Source organism: Macrobrachium rosenbergii, chromosome 14 (genome assembly GCF_040412425.1).
Source record: "Macrobrachium rosenbergii isolate ZJJX-2024 chromosome 14, ASM4041242v1, whole genome shotgun sequence".
Taxonomy (NCBI): Eukaryota; Metazoa; Arthropoda; class Malacostraca; order Decapoda; family Palaemonidae; genus Macrobrachium; species Macrobrachium rosenbergii.
This window is the reverse complement of record NC_089754.1, coordinates 16,600,581-16,628,285: the sequence shown is the minus strand read 5'-3', so window position 1 is coordinate 16,628,285 and position 27,705 is coordinate 16,600,581.

Sequence of the window (27,705 nt, the reverse complement as noted above, 5' to 3'; positions counted from 1 at the left end):
CTAAATACTTTGGAAACCACAAAAAGAATTGAAAATGAGAATGTAGCAGAGTAATAATACCGTAATTAGTTCCAACTGACAAAACCACCAGTAGTTACAACAGGAACAGGCAATTAACGTAACTCTGCATTAAATTTTTTTCTATATATATATATATATATATTATATATATATATATATATATATATATATATATATATATATAATTCTAATAGCCACAATGCCCTCTTAACTTCGCTAATTCTTCGCGCTTTTTGGATATGCTTGTAACTACGAAGCCGATAGATCCAAAGGGAAGAATGAAGAGCCTGTGACGGCCTGCCGCGGAAGCGAACCCGAGTTACCTTAATCACAAGGAGGTCACGTTGCCGACCTAACCACGAGAAGGATAAAAGTCTATGACCTCTCGTACATATATATACCTGTCGTTTTCAGATATATTTATTAGAGCTGGAATAGACCCATCCTCACCATCGTAGCCAAGTGGGCAATCGTTTTTATTGCTTTTTAGGCTGAAATATATATGCAGAATCTACTGGTCACTTTTACCAGACACATATGTAATTCTAATAGCCACAATGCCCTCTTAACTTCCCTTTGGATCTATCGGCTTCGTAGTTACAAGCATATCCAAAAAAGCGCGAAGAATTAGCGAAGTTAAGAGGGCATTGTGGCTATTAAAATTACATATGTGTCTGGTAAAAGTGACCAGTAGATTCTGCATATATATATATATATATATATATATATATATATATATATATATATATATATATATATATATATATATATCCAAATAATATATGTATATATGTATATATATTATATATATGCGTAAACATTTATTATACATATATATATATATATATATATATATATATATATATATATATATATATATATATATATATATATATATATATAGTTTATGCATATATATAAAGTAAAAGCCACTAGTTACTTGCAATATGATTATATCCAAATTGCAAAAGCGCACTTTGTGTACAAACGATCGCAGAGCTTGAAAGGATTTCCAGGGGGTTTAATTTGCATTCTGTCGTCAAGTCAGGATTCAATCCTTTCACCTCAAGCGATACCGAATACAAATCACTCTCCCCACCCGAACCCGTCCCACCGTCTCTCTCTCTCTCTTTCTCTCTCTCTCTCTCTCTCTCTCTCTCTCTCTCTCTCTCAATATCTGTCTGTCTGTCTTACCAATGCAGTCCCAGAAATGACATTCCAAGTTGGCTAAACTTTAATTAGTCTTAAATGTTGGGAGCGACGGCTATTGTCTTACACCTCCTCTTACTGATAATTTAAAACCTTTTTTTTTTTTATCTCATTTTTCCGTTGGATAGGGTAGAGGCTGCTTAAAAGACTGAACTTCAGGACTTTTAGATTTTTTAATCAAAAGCTTTTGTTTACAAGCTGTCTACAGATTTTCTTTTGAATTCCAGTGGAAATTTTCATTTCCAATTTTGGCTACTTTTTTTTTTTTTTTACTGTTTTAGAGAGTATTTATGAAAGAGAAGTTTTCATATATAGAAGATACTGCACAAATTATCATTGTAACACAAGAAATGAGATAACTGTTCTTTTTTTAAAGCTTCTTATCTCACTTTGAGGAAAACTGACTTAAAACTCAACAAGGCACTACTGTATTTAGATGAGCCAGTAATTAGTAAAATGTGTACGATGTATTTGTGGGCTGTAATGTATTTGTGGAGCTGTAGTTCTAGACGAAAATGGAACAAACGCACCACCTAGCAGCTAGTTTTGTATGCGGAGGTCTTGCCATTCTAACTAACCAAAACATAACAAGTACACATACAATATAATGCTGCATAATAGTGATTTCTTCAAAAACAATCATCAAACAGTGAATGTGCACAATACACGTGATTTGTTTTATTGTTTCCTGATAGCTTTTCAGGTTTCAAGGTCTAAGGGCTGCTTATGAACGGCAAGGGATAACTCAACGCTTAGACTCTCAACATATCAACACATAATAGCAAGCCCCCTTTCCACTCAACTGAGATCGGGGGTAGCAAAGCAATGGCAGCTGATGTCACAGCAAGTGGACCTGTATAGACCCCCAAGAACCTGATCCCTAGCTCAAAGGAACAGTAAAGTAGTGTGTTAGTGAAATTATATCACGGCCTGAATGAGGCTTGAATTTGGCAGACAGAGCGTGTTGCTGACAATACCTCAGAGCTACAATGACTAAATGTTGTCACGAGACTCCTGTATGGTATATAGACAGACAGACAGATTAAAAGTGCCTTGAATAAAATACAAAATGCTCCCTTGTATAATTGGAAATGTAAATATCACGAAAAACTCTGACTACCTGTTTGTTCTCATGGTAAATGCGGTTGTAACATCAAAATAGAAAGCTCTCGTTTAATAGACTAAAATATCCAGGAAGCTGTTGACTGGCGAATGGAAAAAGAAAGGCGGAGATTACAGAAGAGAAATCCAATTAATATACTCTTAAGGCAAATAACTACACAGGATGAGAGGATGGCAGCAAGAAAAGATGCAGAAGCGTGAAATAAACCTTCGTAGAAATGAAAGATGGACCAAAGTAAGCTGAAGAGACTGGCTGATTGGTCCTAAGGATGCATGTTAAAGCTGTCTGGGCGAGTGTACCGAATTCGAGGTGAATGCACATGATGCAATGTGCAATACTGGCTGACAGAATTTGACGTAGCTATTATGCAAGGTTACAGAAAGCTCTCGAGTAACTTTTATGGAGGAGAAACTTTTTGTGATAAGATACTTCGATTTAAGGAAAACGAGATTTTGACATCTACTAACAATAACATAGGTGATGGCGTTGATATTGTTAATGATGACGACAGACTTAAGTATCAGATAATTTCACCACTGTTTCTACATGTGTGCTCTAGCTATCATTTCTTTCTGAAATTAGGACCTACGGAGAAAATCAGCTAAATACATCTATTCACATATTGTGGCTTTTAGAAACAGCCTTTGTTATACCAAGGATCCACTGATCATTTTCATCTTAAAAGGTATAAATTTAGAACCATGGCAAGCGTGGCAAAAAACAGCAATGATAACGATGATTTATCATAAAGAGCTCCAGTATTTCACAATCGAATGAATAAGCAAGACAGGAATCAGTCGAAAATAATGCTTCACCATTAGCTCCTAAATTAAGATAACCATCAGGAAAATAAACAGTTTAAAATAATTAGTCAAGAGCCATATTCACTAACTTTTTCTTTTACCTGGCAGCTACAGAAGCATAGATAAAAGGGATATAAGACAAACCTACAATTCTTTAATTAAATAAAATATTTCGAATTTTCTCCAAACATTTTGTTCATGGGCAAAATGCTAGTTTTAAGGCAATCGAAGATACTGGACAAACAAAAGATTTTCGAGAGATTGCACTCCATAAAAAATAACATGCATGCAAGACTTCTCACTACATTCACGTAACATTTGCTACTTTAGCCAGAACAGTATTCAAACGAACACTCAAGCATACAAGAGGGATGTCAGGTAAACAACTTCACAGAGCCCTGATGACAAAACGGACGAGCATGCAGCCATGCATGCGAAAAGATAGTTATGAATGACAACCACAATAGTAAAATCATAAAGAAAACACTCCTCGCTCTCGGTATCATGGGTAATAAGCATTGGCCGTATCAAGTGCGTTTGCATGTCCCTTAAGACGTCTAAGGGTATAATAAGACACTCGTTGCTTGGTCAATATTTTTTTACTTTTAATTTTTCCAGGGGACGGGTAGGTGAACGGTGTGTGTGGGGGTTTGTTAAGGACACGCAAGGCCTTTGTTACCTGTAATTAAGGAAAGTCAACTGCTACGCTCGTCATGATAGGTGCTTCATATCCAATGTGTATCTTTTCTTGTATACTAATTTTGTTCCTAATCGAGATAATCATAATAAGCTCTAAAGACGAGAATAGTAGAGGGGAGGAGAAATAAATGGACGATAAGGAGAGGAAAAGGAGGGAATTAAAAGTTACGAAGAAAACTGACACGCAATAAAGCTGAACGAAAGATTCAACAGTAGGGGAGGAGTAGGGAGAAGTTAGGGTAAAATAACAATTAGGTAAGGAGGAGTCATTGAAGAAGTGACAAAAAATGAAGGAATGGGAAAAACACTTGAGATGCAGGAAAAGAATTCGAGGCGGGCGACAGAGTAAAGGGAAAAGAGAAACTGAATGAAACACAAAGTAAAACAGAATGTGGCGAGGATAATAAGAAGCATTAAAATGGCACAGAAAAAGTGAACAAGCGAGGAATATAAACAGGACAAACAATAAGGAGATATGAAGAAATGGATGAAGAAATGGATCAAGAGGTGTAACAAGAGTGTAATTGTTTAAGAGATGTAAGACAAAGAAAAGGATAAGGCAAGATAACTGGACGAGACATTAAATGACCATGAAACGATAAACTAAACTAAAATTCCACTATTTCGCTCAGGAGATCCATTTGGGCAACCTGCCCCCCAATCTAAATCGGCCATATTAAGAAAAAGTGGAGTAAAAATGATCTGCAAGAAACTAGTTCATTCACTTTGGTGTTTGCAGTCCTCTTTACATTTTGGGACAATTACACGACCAAGGACACCTTTTAGAGGACGGAAGGAATAGCATGATGTCTGTCATAAGGTGGGATATAGAGGAGACAAGTGATTTCTTTCACACCAACGTGTTCTTTGTACTTACATGTAAATGGCCCTCTGGCTTAAAAACAGAAAAAATGACAATTCAACAATTAATCAAAGATCACAATAGTAATCAAATGACGCCAGTTAGGAGAAAACGCTGGTAATGTAGTATCGGGCATGAATGTCCGCCGAAAGGCGTCCTTACATTAATCAATAGAAGTTTTCCAGTTAACTAATCCAGGATATTTTTTCCATCTTGGTTGAGACTTTAGGTAGCATACCGTCAAGATGCCCTCCACATGACAGAAATAGGCCCCAGTTGATATAATAGAGTAAGATTGTTACACGAGCTTACTTTAACGTAACTGTTGGGACTCCCAGTAGAGACAGTTAAAAAGCCATTACTCAGATGGTTTCTTAAAGGTTGTTAAACAGCAATTACTCAGATGGTTTCTTAAAGACTGTTAAACAGCAATTAGTCAAATGTTTTCTTGAAGACAAGACCTACGTGAACGAGTATTTATGATCTCAGAGAAGTTAAAGGAAGAACATGCGAACAAAGTGACTGAGATTTCACTCATAGTGAGCTCAAAACATTTAGACGGATACACTACATTGTTTGGGTTACGTCTCTTGATAGAATCCCATCTTCTAGTAATATCTGAACTACGATAATTCCCCAGTACAACAAAATCCCAGGAGGCCTCTTGAGTTAACCATCTAATATTCTTGACTAATCTCCATCCCTAGACACCAAGCTATGAATATTCAAGATGAAGTTGATGAAAATTTTTTTTTTCCCCTGGAGACAAAAGCTTCATCAAAACTGATGAATTATTAATATGCAATTAATGAAGTAAGTCCGACTACTCCCACTCGCATGCATACCAAATTTTGCTTTTTTTCCCTCGCTGTTTGGAGAGATAAATTGGGTCTTCTAAATATATGCATCAATACAAAAAATGTAAATTCTCTTCTTTGCAGAGATTAGTTATAAAATACCATAATTAACATACCACCACCAAAAGGTCTCATCGATGAATAAATAAATTCCTTATCTATTTCAGGCCTTTTATTAAGAACTGCAGCCTTTTCCGTACTCTTGACATTTCGAAGTCAATTTTAGAAAATTAAATAATGACGGTGTTACTGTTATTATCTGTCAATATGAAGAGGATAAAAAATATATAGCCAGCTATTATCATTATTATTACTCAACGCATGATAAAAAAATCTGCCATTATTACCAAAAAGGAAGCTACAAGTGTGTAGCCGGTTATAAAGCATTTAAACTACTGAAATTATGTGACCCATGACTTTCATAAGTAAAAGAGTAAAGCTGAAGGTGCTAAAGTTGCATACCTTCGATATGATAAAATATCCAATTTAGATTTCTTCCTGGTGAAGGATGCAACATTCTTCTTCAAAGTATAACTATTCATAACTAAGTCTGTCAGCAAACAACTTTCTGTGTCATCACACAAAATGGCTAACACTTTAACTAAACAAGGCTTTCTCAAGACATCTGAAATATTTTTTTTAAAATACCAAAGATTTACTTTTATAAATATAGACAAAATTGTTAAATTTGAAAACATACTGATTATATATAAAAAAGTTCTAGGCATAAGACCAATAATAACAGAGTATTTTAAAAACGGCAGTCATCCCATTAGCACTTTTCATTATTAAATCAAAACCATAATTTAGATTCATATCTTAGAACATTTAGGACAGATGAGTGAATGTTTCAAATCTTTTATTTTCAAAAAAGTTTACAACACTTACATTAAAAAAATTTTTTGCCTAAAATCAATAATTCCATGTATTCATCTATTACAACTGGTATCATTGCTTCCTCAAGTGGATTTCAAAAACCAGCTGCAGAAACCTATTGTTCCCAAACGAAAATTAATAGTTCCCTCTTCATCAAAGTTTTCAACTGGACTAATCAAGATACAACAAAATTAATTATAGATTAAGATAGCCTAATGTCTTTTTTTTAACTTTTTTCCCTTTTTATACCCAAAACCAAGAATTAATGCTGTTCACCAATCTCTGTTCGAAACGTAACATATTAATGAAAACTTATTTTTAAACTACATAAACCCATTATTGACCTTACTACAAATAACACACATTGTGTATTCCGGAACATCACAAAAGTTACATGTCCTACCATTTCTTAATTTTAACAGTAGTCTCATGTTCATAGGCAGTACCTCTTGTACATATTTATCCTTACTTCCCGAATGATAATTCAGGAATCAATCTCATATTAACTGAAAGTTATATTTCAATGTCTACAAAATCCTCACTTGCAAACCTGCATAATCCTTTTTACTTGTGCTGCAAGAGATTAATCAAACAAAAGTTTCCTGATGGGATCTTTTTTAATAACGGTATACTTTCAAGTTTTCGTTTATCTCATAACAAATGTCTAACTTCCATACACCCCTATACCTGAAAAAGATACAAGCAGTTTCATATGAAATATCCCCTCACAAATTTTTCCCATATAATCTGTCAATACGTGAAGCATGGTTTTCCCAGCTATACGTATATTCTTTTGGCAAATTTGTATTTGTGGCATCTTTCAGACCAATGCCTGTAAGCAAATGAATAAGTTTTTTTTAGAAATTAACTTAGCACTACTTCTAATCTTGGGCACGTCACAGAGTTGAAGTCCCCCTCAAATATCATATTTTCAACATTATGTCTTCTTAGCACAGGTTATCAAAGAAGTCTACCCTTTCTCTTCTCTTCTCTTACAAGTACACAATGGTGCATATGCGTTTAAGAAAAAAAAAAGCATCTGTTAACTGATGCGCTTAAACTTGATATTGTCTCCACAATCTACTTCTCGGCTGTAATAATCCGAGGTGACAAGGGTTTTCTAATTAAAATGACCACGTCTCGTTTTAAATAAGTATTATGAGTTATCAAAATGTTTTTGTTAAGCTCCTGTAACGTTGTTATGTCTCATTTTTAGTGATTAGCCAATAATGGGAATTTCATTCGTTTATTTTGCTCACTTACACCACTAATATCGATTGTAGAAATAAGCAATGCTATGGTGCAGCTATCTAAAATACGAGACCGATGGCAAGACAAAAACAGGAATGACGATAAGAGAAAACAACACGCGAGGCTTATTTTAATATTTAAATATTTTTCTCCTCTTGCTGTACTTCTTCGTCTGTTCTAGTTCTTTATCAACTGGGGTTTACCTCCTTTCTTCATTATAACTGACCATTCATCTTTCTTCTCCGATTTCGTTCCTTTATTTCCAGGTAGAACCTTTCCAATACGATATTCTCAGTCGTCATTAGAGTCATTATCGGAACTGGTAGCGTTCTCGCTGATATCCTCGGAGGCACACTCGGTGGAACTCAATGAATATTCAACTTTTGGCAATTTTTTTACGCTCCCGCCGAGTTTTAACGAACTATCGTCAACAACTTTTCCTTCTCTTTGTTGGTGCACTTCAAATACCGTCGCTTCCACCATAAGGCCGTCTTGCCTCTGGCTCGGAACTAGAATATTGTCCTTACTGTCAGTCAGTACGTGGTTCGCTTGTCGAGGAAATATCAGTGGCTTCATCTTAACTGCCGTTGCCCACTTCAATTTCAATATCCGTTTCCTCTGTAGCTATAGTTCCATTTACCTGATCTTCATTTCTACTAAATTTATCGGTATTCTTATTCTCTTCATTTTCATGCTTACCTTTCTCATTTTTTGCAGTAATGGAAAAGATGTGGTAGTAAGTACGTTGATCTCTCTTCCTTCTCGTACGAAAAATTAGCTGCCATATGGTTTTCCTTCCACATTCGTGTTCGGATTTTATTTTGGTCAATGAAAAATATGAAAATATTAAGACCTTCAATAGTCATTGAAGATGGGATATTATTCTTAAGCTCCATATCCGCCCGGATGCCATTTAAAAGAAACCTCTCCTGAGGGCACGGTCAGAATTAGACTGTTCCAAAGAGGCGATCCACACAAGCAAAATTGATTACTAAATTACATCAAGTCCTGAAAAGGAGCCTAACACTATCTTCTATAATAAATTTGCGGGCGGTATACAATATACTGTATCCATGTTGATGCTCTAACCATTTAGCACGTCCACTAAGCTAAGAGATAAGTGGGCCTCGAAATCTGTACTTATTAAGCCCCCCCCCTCCCCAACAAACATACATTCATCCCCTGAGGGAACCATTTCTCTCAGTCAACTAACAATCTAGAGTTGCTTCACTTTAATTTTCAAGCGTAGATCTCTTTTAATTGTAATTATTTTCCTTGGAAATGTAAAAAAGGCAATGGATGTTCATTTTTTTGTTTTTTTCAAGCTGGTGTGGTCTTAGCTCAAGTGCTTGTTTACACATTCTTTCTCGACTTTGCTTTCAAGGTTTTATTTTTTGCATTTCGTTAAATATTATTTTGATGCTTTTCAGAGTAAATCACAGAATGTGAAACAATAATTTTACAAATAGTTTTTGAATTTTGATAAAAAACATGTTTCGTGAGGTGGAGGTTACAACTAACCTACCCTTTTGGGTATAAAACAGACATAAATAAAACATTACGGAATTCCATTATGTAATGAGTAAGACTTTCGCATTTATTAAAAAAAAGGAGAATCGAATAGAAAAAATTCCAAATAAAAGAGCTTGAAAAAGAATACGGTTGCAAATACTGAAAGAGCCCCATGAAAAACGCTGGAAAGGACGATGAGGAATAATGGATAACGTATGGGAAAGCCAATGAACCCCAGTTCCTGCATGGATGTAAAGCTACTCGAAGGAATAACGAGGGTTCATGAATTTTCGATAAGAGATTCTCTGAACCCAAACTGGAATGGAAAAGTCTGAATACTCAAGGAATGAAAAATGTTAAATATATGAGATGGAAAACATTTCTTCTCTGATGCTGCAAAACACGAATAAACAGAATTTTTTGGTCTTACACTGTTGACTAGGGTAAATCAAGAAGCTGTCAGTCAAGTTTCCTGGGATTTCGTTATTAGGCTATTCAGACATTTCTTTCATACGACTCAAAAGAAATCTGCAAAATCTGTGGGATTTGTGATTCAACTTAATAAATAATACTGCTGTGTGCTTCCATAATTAAGCATTGTGATATTTAAGGATTTGAATTCCATAAATCCCACATATAGCAGTTTTATTTTGATTTGTGAAGTTGGGCAACTGAATAGACTAGGTCGGATTAAGGCAGCCTGTGTCTGCACGGACTTTGGCCCGTCTGAGTGGAATGGAATGAAAAATAAAATTTAAGCCTAAGTCCAAGCGCTGGGACCTAAGGGGGTCATTCAGCGTCGAAACGGAAATTGTGAGTAAATACGTTTGAAAGGTGTAACATGAGAAAAACCTCGCAGTTGCACTATGAAACAATTGTTAGGAGAGGGTGGAAAGTAAGGTGGAAGAGAATATGAACGATGGTACAGTATCAGGAATGGAAGGGGTTGCAGCTAGGTGACGAAGAGACGCTGCAAAGAACCTAAAGTAATGCCTACAGTTCACCATGTGGGGGCTAGTCTGAGTAGCCCACAAAATTGGGGGATTAATCTTAGTATTAAGGACGCAAATAGGCAGTGTCTATGTCAACTTTATACCTCCAAATGTTTCTTTTGACCAGCTGCCTAGCTCACCCAGTCTTAGGATTCTTTTCAAGATATACAGGGAATCAGTACGTGCAAAGAGCATAACTTGTTTTTCAGTAACTCGTTCCACTCTTGTGCAGTTATTATATTCTGGCAACTTCTGTCTTGTTTTTCCCCCGAATTACTGTATTACATACAACGATTCACTTCGGTAATTCTTTAAAGATTTACATGCAGCTTAGGCACCCCTTGTCGTATTTTATTTTATCTATTAATTATCCACTTTACGCAGTTATTTATCTTTATATCAGTGTGTGACGTGTTGTGCTCTTCTAGCTATGATAGCCATAACTAAATCGATGAAGATCGAAGTCTTTCGTGAATATAGGATAGTTTGGGGTTGTATACATGAATGGGAAAATATTGAGCGATAAGTGAGGGTTATAGTACCACTTTTCTGTATTATAACAGAGCAGCACTAACGCTAAAAATGGCGGTAATTCAAAAGACGTCGATACAGCAGCTCAAGACATTAAGAACATTACGTACCGTCCCGAAGGTCGGACGAAAGAACCTTCATTTGGCACACATCTATCAAGACCCAGTGGAGTGGTGAGAAAGGGTGACCACTGGCTTGACAGGAAGTGTCAACGTGGAGTTTATTATCAGTAGTCTATAGTAGCAGTAGACATATTGCGTTTTTTATAACTGGACAGAGGTAGTCACGAAAGCGAGTCTTGTAATGCTAAGAAGTATGAGACTCCATTTCGTAATGGTTACTATCAAATCCTTGGTTATTCTCATTCAATTCAAGGATTTAACGTTTGGGTACACTTGAACGTGCTGCACTTAATAAATATAGTTCGCCATCTTTGCATTATTAATGCACTGCATTAATGGAAGACTTCCAAAACATTATCATTACCAATTTGTAAAAGTTTGAAAAATGTGAAATGAAAAGTTTCTCCTTGAACTTCAGCGGACAGCAGGACGCGTCAAGTTTAATATATACGATTCAAAATACAATTGTAAAATGTGTGGGAGTTGTGTGATTCAAATTAATAAATAATATCATTATGCTTTTATGTGTATGTGCGAGTCTTTGTGTTTTTTGCGTGACTAAGCATAATGATATCATTTAATAATTTGAATCAAATAAATCCTAGGCACTTTGCTGTTTACTTAGATTTGTGAAGCTGAGGGAACTCTGAATAGACTAGGACTTGTTTTTGTGATTAAATTAAGATAACCTATGGGATAACTGTACACCGATATAGGTAGTGGGATATCTGTATGTAGTTTGGGTGAGAAAAATGAAGAATGCGTCTAGGTCAGAGCCGTTTCAGTCCTTAAAATGTAAATGGACATACTGTAGGTGGAGACTGAAGAATGTCTATTAGGATAAGATCCTGGATGTTTTCATAAAGGAATATTTACTTTATAGTTTCTAATGGGATAAGGTAGTCAACTTATATAATACCCACAAACTTGTTAGAAGTGTGAAAAAACAATGTCAAAAGTAATAGTGCATGTTTCTTGTACATTTTATGTGTGAGGTAATCTATGATTGTTTGATTTGTACCAGATTTGAATATCAGTAAAGGTACTTCATTCGTGAATGGTTTAAGTTTATGACTCGTACAGTCTATTAAGGATGTAAGTCTGATGATTTGACTAAATATAAGTAAGTATATATCTAAAATATGTTTGAAATCTAATTATATTGTAGTTTATTATTTTATAATAAAAGCAAAAAGATAACTTATGTCAGCATGGACTATTACTCGTCTGACGGTCTGAGCAGCCCACAAAACTGGGAGATTTAATATTCGCTCTCGTTCCCTTAATTAACCTCGTTTATTTTGAAGACTTTTGCTCGAAATGCCGCTGCTATCCTCAAATTATAAAAGTTAAGTATACCTTAGTTTAACCAGACCATTGAGCTGATTAACAGCTTTCCTAGGGCTGGCCCGAAGGATTAGACTTATTTTCCGTGGCTAAGAACCAACTGGTTACCTAGCAACGGGACATACAGCTTATTGTGGAATCCGAACCACATTATAGCGAGAAATGAATTTCTATCACCAGAAATAAATTCCTCTAATTCTTCATTGGCCGGCCAAAGACTCGAACTCGGACCTAGCACAGTGCTAGCCGAGAACTCTACCGACTTGTCCAACGAGGAACTCAAAGCCATGCATGCTGGTGCATCTGATCAGTGATTGGTATCCACGATGGACTATACCCCAACGCCAAACTCAGATGAAACTTATACTTGGAATCAAGCAAAGAAAAGTGCCTCGGTACTTTCTCTTAAGGGTATTGCATTACGTTAAATCTACGATTTTCTGAAAGATATTTAAACAATTTAAAAAGTCTTAGACAGTTATTGGGCCTGGCGTCCTCTTTTAAATAATATCATGGAAACTTCTGCAAAAAGAAGGAAGAGGGAGGTATTAATATTTTGAGAGGGAAAAGCCCAATTAATCACGATCATCATAGACAAACTGCCACAGACATTGGATTCATTAACTCAGGAGGGATCATCCATCACTTTCCTTTAAATCTGAGAAGGAGAGAGAGAGAGAGAGAGAGAGAGAGATTAGAATTTTGGGTATTTCAGTGCACGTGCATGTCACGTATCATTAAACATACAGTAGTTGTTGACTTAAAAATGTTTATGTCGTAGACTTTAAGCGTACAGTATATCATTGAAAAACCTACAGACCTAAAGTTGGCAATGAAGAGCATGGAGAGGAAATATTTTTCGAAAACATAAAAAAAAAAAACCTGGGTGTAACGCTTAAGGATGCATTTCAGTTTTCTTACTATCAAAAGTTTTCAGTTTAGTCATTCTATTCAGCACTTCTAATGAGACCATTTCCAATCGAGTCCTTCATTTGCGAAACAAACACAGAAGTCCAACAAGTAAAAGCTCATAAGCAGAAGGAAAACAGGCATCAAAGAGAACGCAGCCGACCTTTCAAAAGACGAGGTCCCGGATCTGTGGCGAGGTAATTATTCGGTTTTCAAAACACAAAAAGACTTCTCTCCACACCATATACGTTTCCAACGCTTCCCGTCACAAACGCTATGATTACCTGTTTTGGATGTTTTCTCAAAAGCCCTCCGCACAAACACACACACGTTCAAAGGAAACAATATTATTCTCCATAACTTGATAAACATACTCGTATCAGCTCTTTCATCAGTTTTACATGAAAATTATTTTGGATAAGAGCATGCGTTCTGCAGTTCAATATTGGATTAAATATAAGACACATTGGTGAACTGACGAGAACATTAATATCTTACATTGGGAATTACGTCCAAGGATGACTGTAACACTACTAATAGTAATAAATAATAGTATGTAGGTAGAAGACTTTGTGTTAAGCACGTAGTGTCGAAAGTGATAGCTGCATCAGCTGTATTCACTGTATGTGTTATTTTTTTCTATCCTTACAATTATTGCTAGGTGTTTACCTCTCCAAAGAATGATTAACATAGGCGAGTTACAGGCAGAATACCCTAAGTGACCTCTTAACTTCTCGAATTCTTCACGCTTTTTTGGATGCGCTTGTCACTGCAAAGCCTTAAGTTAGAGGGCATTGCAATTACATAAGCTTCTAGTAAAAAGTGTGACCAGTAGATTATATATATATATATATATATATATATATATATATAATATAAAATATATATATATATATATATATATATATATATATATATATATATATATATATATATATATATATATATATATATATATATATATATATATATATATATATATATATATATCACACACTAAATATATAATAAAAACGATTATATATATATATATATATTATATACGATGTTGAGGATATATATATATATATATATATATATATATATATATATATATATATATTTCAGCCTAAAAGCAATAAAAACGATTGCCCATATATGATGAGGATGGGTCTATTGCTCTAATATCTGAATTCGACATGTATACGTATGTACGAGAGGTAACAGACTTTTATCCTTCTTGTGGTCAGGTCGGCAACGTGACCCCGTCATGATTATGGTGACGCAGGTTCGTTTCCCGCTACCGAACATCATAATAACTGCTTCAGATTTCTTGCACTTGGATCTTAAGGCTTTGAAGTGATACGCGTACACAAAAAAGCGCGAAGAATTCGAGAAGTTAAGAGGGCATTGTGGCTATTACAATTACACACACGCACACATACACACAAACATACATATATATATATATATATATATATATATATATATATATATATATATATATATATATATATATATATATATATATATATATATATATGCACACTATATGTATTTATGGGAAAGGGGAAGGAGATTGTTTACGGTTGTATTCTAATAAGGGTATTTACATACAATGGGAGAGAAAAAGTTCCCGCTTAAGTAAGGGGAAAGAAAGGGTCTCTCCCCTTATGAGCTTTTAAACTCATAATTACTTCTAAGCGTCCTCCAAGGACGTCAACTAACTTTAAGGATTTCCAGGAAGACCTAAACGAAACTGATGGCTTCGGGAAATTTTAGGAAACTATCAAAACTTTCAGTTTCTCATTTTCTTTTGATGTTGAATTAAAGAGATCACTTTTACATCAGGTTTATTTTTACGCAAGGATGGGCATTATAAAGATATTACATATTTTCAGACTAATCTTTAAAGGTTGCATATTCTTACACCTGTCTGGTAATATAATATGCTAGCCGCTGCGGAATATATATATATATATATATATATATATATATATATATATATATATATATATATATATATATATATATATATATATATATATATATATATATATATATATATATATATGTGTGTGTGTGTGTGTGTGTGTATGTATATACATCAAATGAAATCAGTCATTTTATAATTTCAGGCAGATAGCGAAATGCACTTTTTGCTAGTTTACATTTGACCCCCTAGGGAATACTAAACCCGGCGAAACAAGGTGACTCACTGTTTCAACAAATGCCAAATGTCCCTAAAAGCACTATCTGCCTGAAATTTCAGTCATTTACGAAAACCCACAGTTTGACTGAACATATATACATTATACGTATATATATACATATATATATTATAATTTCCAATTTTGTGTTTACCTACCTAAATCCCTATTTAATGCCCAACAAATGCCCGTCCCCAAAGACACGTGGGTATAAGAAATCCCCTGCCTCGACTGTGACAAATGCACCGGATTTACCGTTGCACTGTCAGGCATTCATGCGTTGCACTGTAGGCATTATCTCTTTGCAACGTCCCTTCAGACCATAGCTGCAATCGATTTCATTCCTTTTACTGTACCTCCTTTCATATTCTCTTTCTTCCACTTTACTCTCCACCCTCTCCTAGCAATTGATTCATAGTGCAACTGCGAGGTTTTCCTCCTGTTACACCTTTCAGACCTTTTACTGTCAATTTCCGTTTCAGCGCTGAATGACCTCATAGGTCCCAGTGCTTGGCTTTTGACCTAAAGTCTATATTCTAATCTATTCTGTATCGGATTTGCAGGTAAATCATTCTCTCAAAGACAAATATAACACAAACGCTCTGTAAGATATGGTCAACAGAGCTCAATTATTTTCAACCATATAAATAATCATAATCATCGAATAAATTGGAATATGTCACGCATAAATTTATAGCAGCAATTGTCGGTTCAAAAGCCAGATGGTAAAATCAGCACTGATCAAACAAATAAATGAACGATGATCTGATTGATAAAACCTTTCCAACCACTGGTAAAATGATCAAGGGCTTTGCGATTAGATCTGGGACAATCCTTCAGCTGCATAAATACCACTGTTCTGTACCTCTTAAAGTTACGGGGTTCTGAAGAGCAAGAGCCCGTGCCAGCTTAATTTAGATAGACAGTACCTGTCCGTTGAGGGTAACAGTAATTTCCGAAGCATAACGCTGTAAAATCTACCCTCTCTGGGGTTCGATGTTGTTGTTTTAGATTTAGCCAGGAACATGCCGGCACGGGCTCTTTCTTCTAAAGCAGCCCGTAACTTTTGGGTGTTTTTATGGCATCCTTTATTGGGTGGAATTCTGTTATAACAGCAAATCTTTTATAGTCATGTATACAAACACACACACATAAAGGATTATAACAGATGAGTGCTTCTGCCCCGGCCGGGATTCGAACCTGGGCCTTTGTTTATCGATTTTGATAACGGCTATCAAGGAAATACAAGCTCATATCGAATCTTCTGCATAGGTGACAAACATTCATAATTAACTATCATAGTGGAGATGAGATGGTATCGATTATAAGTACAGAACATGAGTTCGACAGAATATGTACAGCTAATGTACTTAGAACCATATATTTTCAAATGAGGAGGAAAATGATTGATAAAAACATGAAATTAAGTTACGACGAGCCAATTAAGGTTAAGTAACAAAGTGAAGGAAAACGTTACAGTTATAAACATGATCAACATATTAAAAAAAGTGGCAAGACGCTGCAATGCTGAATTCGACAAGCAATCTATGTCCCCTCAATGTTATTATGATATAAATTTTTTTTAACAAGTCTAAAATATAATAATATTATGCAAGTAATAGGTAGAAATCGGGTTATCGTCTTTATAAATTTATCATGCCATGTTGAGCGCATATGTACATACTTCCATGTGTACTGATTTGCATAGTTTGCTCTTTCTATATAAGGCAAGAATCCGTGCTTGCAACAGGCCATCTTGATCTACAACAACAACAGTCATAGTAAACAGAAAGATTATCCGTATAGAAAACCTGACGTAGAGAAATGACTAAGTAAAATTGCAATAAATCCCAAGGAGGAGGAGGAGGAGGAGGAGGAGGAGGAGGAGGAGGAGGAGGAGGAGGAGGAGGAGGAGGAGGAGGAGGAGGAGGAGGAGGAGGAGGGAGTTAATATGTTGAGAGAGAAAAGACACAATCAATCACGATGATCACAGTTATAAACTGCTCCAGACACTGGATTCATTAACACCAGAGAATCATCCATCAAAGCGAGAGAGAGAGAGAGAGAGAGAGAGAGAGAGAGAGAGAGAGAGAGAGATCGGCGATTGTTCCCTCGTCAAATTCAGCAACAAATTGTTTCTCGAATTTTACTCTGAAGTTATAGTACATTCACCACCGGCGGTGTACATATCTTTTTGTTTGTTTGTCTGTTTGCGCGCGCGCGTGTGTGTGTGCGTGTGCCGCGCGCGCGTGCATTTACGCATGCAAATATGAGAGAACGAGTGATTAATTTATATTACTACTGAATGTGTGTGTGTGTGAGAGAGAGAGAGAGAGAGAGAGAGAGAGAGAGAGAGAGAGAGAGAGAGAGAGAGCAGGGTGATGATAGCTCAAGCAAAGATGAAGCTCATCAATCACGTATCTTTGAGCGTATTTAGGCTGACATGAAAGGTTCAGGGGTCGCCCTTCACAAGAGATAAAATTCCTTTGCACGCGTGTAAATTTGTAAAATATCCTGAAAGTGATATCACATGATAACAGTATGACACTTGAGGACAAATACTAGAGGGCAATATAACAGTTAGTAAGACGCTTATAAATACTGGGTCTGTTTAATCAAACCGACCTTCCGCCAGCATGAATCTAATGTGAAATGTAAGTGGCCTAGTGTGGACATCAGAACTCTGACCACCCGACAGAGACAATTGCAAACATAATATTACACATATTTATAGGAACTGGACGTTTTAGCTACAAACAGTCGAATCACGAGGATGCAGCTGATTATAATGAACAATCAATCAAATAATCACTAGCGGATCCAGAAAAATTTCATGAGGGACCACCAATTTTCATATTAAACGTACATATATTACATACATATATATATATGTATGTATATATATGTATATGTATACATATATATATACATATATATACATATATATTATCATTAAGATTATTGTTATTATTATTGTTATTATTTTTTTCATAAAGTTTTATTATTATTTCTATAATAGATTTTTTTATTTTTTCTCATTTTTATATTTCTCATTTATGTTATTATTATCTAAATCTTCAATATTATTATTTTGTCATTACTTTTCATTATCCATTAAACAAGTTATTTGAAAAAGAACATCCTTTCAGATGGTTAACAGTCATACGGCCAAAGAGCAAATTATTTTAAAATGGACAAACTAGCAATTTACATGAGATTGTTCATCCCACAAGAATGAAATTAAATTTCAAAGGTCAATAACTGACAATTTTACAGCTAATAATTAGTTGCTTAGGAGCAGTTTTAATAGAAGTACTAAATAAGAGCTTACTGATAGCCATTCTCAGAGACAGAGCAGTCACTTGATATGCCGTGGATCCGTGTTGATTAATTGAGAAAGACACATGGTGCTCCCTCAGTTATATATATCACCTATATACTTGACAAAGGAAATGGGTGAAATGGAACAAATTGCTCCAGAAGTTACAATGTAATACTCAACACGTAATGTTCTCGTAAAATCTTCTCATTTGCAGTAAGGTAGGAGTAACTTAACGGTTTTTCTGGACAGCAATACTGGGTTCTCTCTTGGTCAACTATTGACTAATGCCGGAACAGAAAGTTTTCACGATGGTCAACTTCACCACTTTAACCCGTACTGTGAAGCGTCGTTTCTTGTGACATCAGTCCTGCTGCAGGGAATCAGCTTTAGGTCGGAGAATGATGGGGGATGTCCGTCATAACAGAAGACGAACGCCATGAAAAAAAAAAAAAATTAAGTATATCTTAGTTAAACCAGACCACTGAGCTGATTAACAGCTCTCCTAGGGCTGGCCCGAAGGATTAGACTTATTTTACGTGGCTAGAACCAATTGGTTACCTGGGGCAGGACCTACAGCTATTGTGGGATCCGTTACATTATGACGAGAAATGAATTTCTATCACCAGAAACAAATTCCTCTAATTCTTCATTAGCCGGCAGGAGAGTCGAACGCTGGGCCAACAGCGTGCTAGGCGACAGCTCTACCCATCCCTCCAACGAAGAACTACGAACGTCATGGGTGGCCAATCTCTCAAGTGGCCAATCTCTCTGCCCCAAAGCGTGAGGGAGAACTGGTATAGGGCAACTGTAATGAGTTACCTTTCAAACACTTCTGTAAGTAGCACTGGTAGAACCCTGTCGACAACTCGGTTACTGGCAGTGTGACTGGACTTAGAACAGTGTTTCTACTGTATCATGCCACATCCCTATCAATGGAGGTCGAAGCGAAAAGCAATAGGTATTTGTCGCTCAGAAAAGGCTATGGTAAATTTGTTAAGTGAAATTATAATACCATATACACTTTAATATATAATACAGCATACAAGTTCAGTCTGTAATGCGTACCAAGTGTATCCCAGTCCCAGTCTAAATGCCTACTGGTTCTGAAAAAAAATGAAAGTAACATTATTTATGCTTGCCCTAGTCAATTTTACGTTAATTTCACAAAAAAAGTGTTGTAACATCTTAGTTCGACCAACGGCAGTATGTTGCTGGCCCTTGGAGAAAGTATCTACATCACGTGCAGATATTCGCTTTACGTCAAATAATTCGAACCATCAAGTAGGTAGGAGGCCGCGGTGATGATACTGATGTTGTATAACTTCCTTGCTGAGAACTCAAAACAATTTTTTTTTGTATTTAGGAAATTCCCCTATGAAAAGCTGCACATAATGTCCGTTTGGTAAACGGTAACTCTCCCATCATCCCTATCGACGCCTTATGACTGCCTCGAGACGGTCTGCAAATATTACCATGACTGTTGTAATGTGTCAACAAACTAACAAAGTGTTTTAGGATGTAAATTTAACACAATTCCTCTGCATGATACACAGTCACCACACGCAAGCGATGCATCAAGAGACAGATCTCAACAATCATCCCATCTTACATTAGTCTCAATGCACTGACATAAAATGGCAAATGGCTCCACAGCATGCAATAACAATAATAACAATGAGAGAGGACCGCTATCGGTCTGTCAAAAGAAACTTAGAGCACCAAAATCTAGAAGAAAATGTTGAAAACAATGAAAAACAACTAAATGGTAGGACTGATGTAGTTTTTCGAAAATTCTGAGTTTTCAGTTCACTCCAAACCGAGAACGATACGCGACCGATATCTAGGAAACAGAGAGAGAGAGAGAGAATATTCTCCTTTTGGAGAAAATGACCTATAATAGAGATTATTCATCAAATAATGTCTTTATAGTGTTCGAGATCTTATAACTCTACCGAATTTTTGGTTTCATGAATGCCAAGTGTTTGATAAATGCGTGTGACTCATTTTCAGAGGAAAATTTGATACTTGATGAAAGGAGCACGTTTGACAAATTGAATTTTATTATACCTCTTAAAGGGCAGTTACCCTTTGTTTTTATTTTCTCAGCCCTAATAGTCTGAATTTCAATCATTCATTTTACAAGTTTCAAAGGGGAACAATAAAGACCATTTTCTTCCATGGCAAAAATATGATAAATGGCAATCGCCTAAAATGTTACATGAAGTATTTTTCAGAAACATCAGTAGCATTCATTACGATGGCAATTGCCAGAGACCAAATAATTGCAGGTAAAAAGAGGCATAAGAAAGAACGCAATCTATGTTAAAAAAAAAAAGACTTAGAAGTCACTTGAGGCAATTTACTGGTTTTGAAAATACAAAAAGCATTTCTGCTCGCCAGATGCTCCTAAGTCCACTACCACAAACCAAAAGATGAACTGTTATTGACGTTGCCTGAAAATCTCCCACGCCATTGTTCAAACGACCCGTTATTTTTCTTTTTCATAAAAAATATATTTTTTGTATTCAACTACAGTAACATCTCCTACTACATTTCCCAACGAAACTGGAAGGAGAAAAACTTTTGCGTATTTTTGTGTGCGTGTGTGTGAGTATGTGTTAGAAATATCTTCAAACCGGCATATAGATCTCGATGAACCTATGCTAACGTAATCATTTTGTGGCATTCTTGAGATTTTTAACTTATGGGAGAAATCGGCTCTTTATTTACGTGTTATTGCCGTGAAAACCGTCTCACCCATGAGAAAGGATATAGATATTCAACGGTTTAGGTGACACATAGCCAGTAACACATTTGTGGGTTTCTTTTCATAAACATATATTACATTATGAATTCCTTTAATAACTAAGCAATTTTGACTTCTAAGGGTAATATGTCAAGATTATAATCGAAGTTCCACACTTTTATCTGATTATAAGTCACTGCAACACAGATGTGAAAGGATGATTAGAGCCCAAGGTTTGTCTTAATTTAATGTAACGTACATTGCTTGACTTGGCCGAGATCTACTGATAGCTGAACGTTCTCATAACATATATATTTGACCACACAGTGCTAATGAATATATTATATCCAAAGCAAAGAAAAATTGGCAGTTTCAGTGACACAACCAAAAAATGTCTGTATTTTAGCAATCTCTGAGGTGACCGTGCGACTATAACTTTCAATACCGGGTAAAAATATACAATTTTTATTGTTATTATCAATTTGTTTATCTCATTCTGGCACTACAGAGGAAAGGTAATCGACACCGATAATTAACATTTGTTAACGTAACAGAAAACCTTCCTGTAGACGAGGAAATAAAGAAGAAAGAGAAGTAAGAAAGTAAAATAAAAGCGGCTGAAATTACGAGAGTAATAATGCCACAGATTTTATATTCCCAAACAACCGCATACAGTCGACATGACTATTACAATAACTCCTACGACGACTGTTCCATAATTAAAAATTAAAAATATATATATATATATCTGATGAATATATAAGCAGGATGATGGACGGATAAAAGATTTACAGCACAGCCACAAAGCTTTAAGGGCAGATTAACATACAAACAATTGGTGATAAGCATAAAAATTTAATTCAGATTAATTGCTAACTTTGAAATACGTAAAAAAAAAGGTTGAACTATTTTTGTAAATATTAACATAGTGAAAGGCAGCTAAATTTGGTAAGGGAGTTCAGTAACCTTAAATACTAGCCTTCCTTTTTGAAAAAAAATTATTCAATAATTGGAGGAAAAAACCAAAAAGCAATAAGTTGGTAAAAGTGTCACTGGCAAACTAGATCTCTCTGGATCGCTGCTGGCAAATAAGCATTATGAACAAACTTGCTGTTAATAAAACCTTCTCTCACTTTATGGAATCATTATACATCAAGTATGTTCAGTAACGAAGTGTCGCATGTTGCTTGACGCATTTTAAACGAAAATGAATGCCAGAAAATTGACCTAAACCCGTAATTACTCGTCATACCTTATAGTGGGGATCCTCGTGTAATTTTTCGAGATAGCCTTCCCTAAATTAATTTTATTGCATTTTCTGATTGATTTGGGTACGCTGGGTGCAAAAAAACAGGGTGCCGTTTTTTTCGCTACAGTAGCCTAATATGGCAGCCATTATACCTAGTAAGACTACCATACCTTAATTATTAAGGCAGCTACAGACTTGATTTTCATGCCTAATGATATTTTTTCAGACCCAATAATTACAATGGTACTACTGTTTTCAAACATTTATGCTTATTTTATTGTATTTCATGGGTAACATCAATGAAAATAAAGACTACCGGATTTTTTTTCGTTTCTCGATATGATCTATACATTTTTTTTATATTCAAGAGTTTGTCTATCATAAATAATAAAACTTATTATTTTTCTGTACAGGTTTAGCAAGACTGACATCATGAATGCATGTGTAGTGTGCCGGGGGACAAGTTCTCCGATGGTGGGGAAACCGTTGTTTGTCCATAAAGAAATGGTTGTATGGTCAAGAAGACGATCAGACTAAGGCGAAACAAAGTATACGGAATTGGCTGAGATGTTGTCGACATTATGTGAAGATGATCTAGAGAATGTAAGTTACCATTCAGCTTGTAGAAAACTTGGATTAACAAGCAACACATTAAAAGAGTTGAAGACCGTGCTACAGCGTCGACTAGTATAACCAGTCCCGAGCCAAGAAGAGGCCGTCCACCAAAGAAAGAGAGGGAAAGTTTTGTAATAAACAGACCAAAGAGACTTAAAACTATACCAAAATAAAAAGTGTGTATATTCAATCCCGACAGATGTGTTGGTGAAAGTGAAGAAGATTTACATCAAGTGATCACTGATAAAAGGTAAAACTCTAATTAGAATAAAGGAAGAAACAAATGATAACTCAATAAGATCCAAATTGTCCAATCTTTTTTATCCAGGTGTTGCAGCAGAGAGAACAGGCAAACGTTAACAAATATTAACAAAAATGAACAAAGAGAAAAGGGGGTTAAAGCGACAGCGGACGCACAAGTATGCAGTTATCTAAGAAGTGAGTTAACGTCTGCGAGTAAGTCTTTGACTATGAATGACCTGAATGACAAATATGAAGTTACTTTAGAACTGAATGATATTCACGATAGACGGCATCATAAGAAGCATTTAAAAGAAATTATGCAAAAACAAATTCCTGAAGCCACATTTGTTAAGCTTGCTTATAAAAAAGTGAGATAATAATTGCCACACGGGAATTAGTGGAAGCTGTTAAAAAGCAATGTGATCCTGCATCAAGAGCAGAAAAGTGCCTTAATGTTGCAAATATATTGAGGCAGGAAATCTTGCAGACACGAAACTGGAAATTCAGTGGAACTAATTCACTACAGGATTACAAGTCTGACATGGATGTCTGTAGAAGCTCTGCTGCGTGGGCCTCATTCCTTGCAACTGGAAGGACATAGGAAAGAGGATGCACAGTCAGCAATCAATATGATTAGTCAACTACTAGTTCACACTACACTCTCTACTGTACAAATTAAGCACAAATCATAAGAAATCTTTAAACGAGTCACCGAAACGCCATTACCAGTAATGCTTCCACTATCAACACACCAGAAAGCTAGAAGCAAAGATCTTACCCTTTTTGTTATACGCAAAATGCACAAGTGATATTCCTGATACAAGATGGGAACTCTTCAGGTCAAAGAACAAAGGAGAACAATTGCTACCGACAAGAGCAGCATTGCTGCCCCACATCCAAAGGGTTAATTATATATGTTCACGAAATAGGTCTTACATTCAAGCTAAGCAAACGATTCGGTCAAGAGAAAATTCAGGATGGGCAAAAAACAAATGAATCAGTCCAACTAACAATGTCTTTAAATGTTCCAGCCCCTACAGCCATGATGGAGTTAGTAAAATGCGGGCGCCAAAAAAGTTGTGCTAAAAGCAACCGTTCTTGCATCGACTGTGAAAATTGTAGTGACTTTTGTATACAAGATGAGACAGATGACCAAAAACTAGAAGATAGGGTAGATGTCGAGTCGGGTACAGACACCATTATACAAAAACAAATGAGAAAAATATATATTTTTATTATTGTTATTTAAAAAATTCAAATGATGTTCTCCAAAAGTTTATGTACTACTGTATGTTTACAAATCTCTTACAACAGGTGTACGCGGATAAGGATGATCCATTTTATAAACAACTTGAGTTGCCATGATTAATTATAGACTTAATTCACTTGATTTTAAAAAAATAAGGTAATACTGATTTATATTTTGTTAAAAATTAAGAACTATTGCTTGATATTTTGTGTGTTTACTTTTATTGATAAGTAAAATTCTAACAACATAATGGTAATATTTTATTTTTCAAAATTATTCAGATTTTTTAAATAAAAATTTTGATTTAAATATAAATGTATCTTGTAAATCAATATGGCAGCCATTATTATGTGGTAAAAATATATTCACTGAGTTATCTAGTGTCCAGATTATGGGGTTATTATCTGAAATTATGCATGTGCCTGCCATAATGGGAGAAATACAGCTATTTTTCAGTTTCAGTGGTGGCCATAATGTAAAACAAGATGGCGGCCTTAAAAATGTTGCAAGAAAAAAAATGGAACCCTGCATTTTTGGAATTCTCACACCCAAACCATTTAGAACATACCATAAATCAATTTAGGCAAGCCTATCTCACAAACCCTATTTTTTTGGACACGAGATTCCTCGCTATTAAAGCGTCAAAGACAAACTCAGTTATGTCAGCTGATTGTACATGCTGGGATGACATGAGGCACCAGCACCAAGCGATGACTTCAAGAAAGTGGTTGACTAAAAGCCACAAAAAATTCAACGAATTCATAATAAAGATACTGGCAGTTGGAACCACTCTACAGTGTAACATTGAACAAAAGCAAGTCTGATATTCTAACGATACAAATACCTCTTCAGTTCATAAAAAAAAAAATATATATATATATATATATATATATATATATATATATATATATATACATACATATATATATATATACATATATATATATATATATATATATATATATATATATATATATATATATATATATATATATATATATATGTGTGTGTGTGTGTGTGTGTGTGGGGAGGGGGTTCAATACCAGGCGACAACCAGATCAAAGACCTCCCGACAAGATCTCTAAAAGCATAATTATCCACAAAAAGAAAAAAAGAAACACTAAATAAGCAATCTCGTTAAACTTGCGAACACAGATCGATCCATCCAAAGCCATACTCATCAGGACACAAACAGACGAACGACTCCTCTGTCAAACTTCCAGTACAACAATAAAAAAGCTTCAGCAATGATAACAAATTTATTGCTCATTATCGGAAATTCCATTAACCGCCATCAGCGTTCATGGCTATCATGAAAAATTATTTATTCATCTGAACGTAAATTTTTTACAGTGTAATGTGATGAGCATTCTCATTATGGTACAAAGCATTAAAGGAGGTTTAATAGTTTTATCCCTGTTAAGGGCTATTGCAAAATACAGTGATTACATTGGAAAAGCTTAAATGCTTTTACTTCCCTAATTGTTCCCAGTAAAGGAATAATTACTTTCGAACGAAAGGTAGAAAAATATGGGATGAAAAGGAAACAGCCCCCGGTTATACCTGAGAAACGTTAGCCGCCTACGGGGATAGAGCCATCAGTCACCTCACGTGGTGCATTGTGGGCATTACTTTAACTGTACCTCCGTTCCTATTCTCTTTCTTCCATCTTGCTTTCCACCCTCTCCTAACCATTGTTTCATAGTGCAACTGCGAGGTTTACCTCCCGTTACACCTTTAAAACCTTTTCACTCTCTATTTCTCTTTCAGCGCTGATTGACCTCATAGGGCAAAGCTTGGCCTTTAGCCTAAATTTGATATTGCATTCCATTTCTATGAAGCGTTACAAACCTTCTCTATTATTTTGTTGATTTGCCTGCTTGAATATTATTTATCGGTAAAAAAGATCACTAAATATTTTAATTTCGATAAATAATCAAACAATTACAACAACAATAATAACACTGATATTAATGGGTCAAGAATGCATACACTGACCACAATTATTGATTGCCTGTCTGAGAATTTAGGTTGTAAAAATTGTTAACTTAATGCAGGGCTTACTGATTTTATCAAAATTGAAAAAACGCAAGCCTAAGAAAACAGAGAAATTAAATGGCGATGAAATCAGTACCACATGAATAAGCGAAAGCTGAAAAAACTCAAATAAGCCATTGCTAGTTGTGAGTGGTGGCTTAAGCTATGCTGACTTTAGGATATCACCTATACAGGTTTTGTATCGGTAGAGAATAATTTACTCTTCTGTTCTTATTTCATATAAAACCAGCAACAAAGGGAGAGGCCTGGTATTTCTGTAGATTAATTGTAGGAGAAAATATTTGTTTTTTTATTATTAACTCTACACTCCATTGGTTAACATAATGCTGCAACCACTCACACTTCGTAGCATCAGTGCTTCCTGGAACACAGCAGTTTTATATTATAGGGAAAAAAACAACCTAATGTGGTATGACAGTAAATTAAATATACTGTTAATACGTGAAGCGAGTGATATACAACAATTCTTTTTCATCGGACACTAATGATTACAAAGATGATAACCAAATGTGAATTTATTAAAAGTTGGTGTTTTTCAACATTTTCTGAATTTATCAGCTGGTCTTTACTTATATAATGAGAAACAATATTTATATTTTGAGCATAAATATCAAGGGTGCAGCTAATGAGCAAACAAGAACACAGTATACTGACGACTGTAGAGACAAAGAACTGAAGATCGACATTCAGCAAATATAGATGGTGTGAGGAACAACACCTAGTTTTTTGCAAGATTATATCAAATATCCTTTGTGTTTTGCAAATAAGAAAGCTTGGAATTAGCGGTAACACGAAATGTTGCTAAATATCAATCATCAAAGTACAGTCCAAAACATCTGTTACATTTTGTGTTTTACATGGTTTCAAAAATATCTTAAATCATTCTATATACAGGGTCAAAAGGACTCATTCACGTCGTC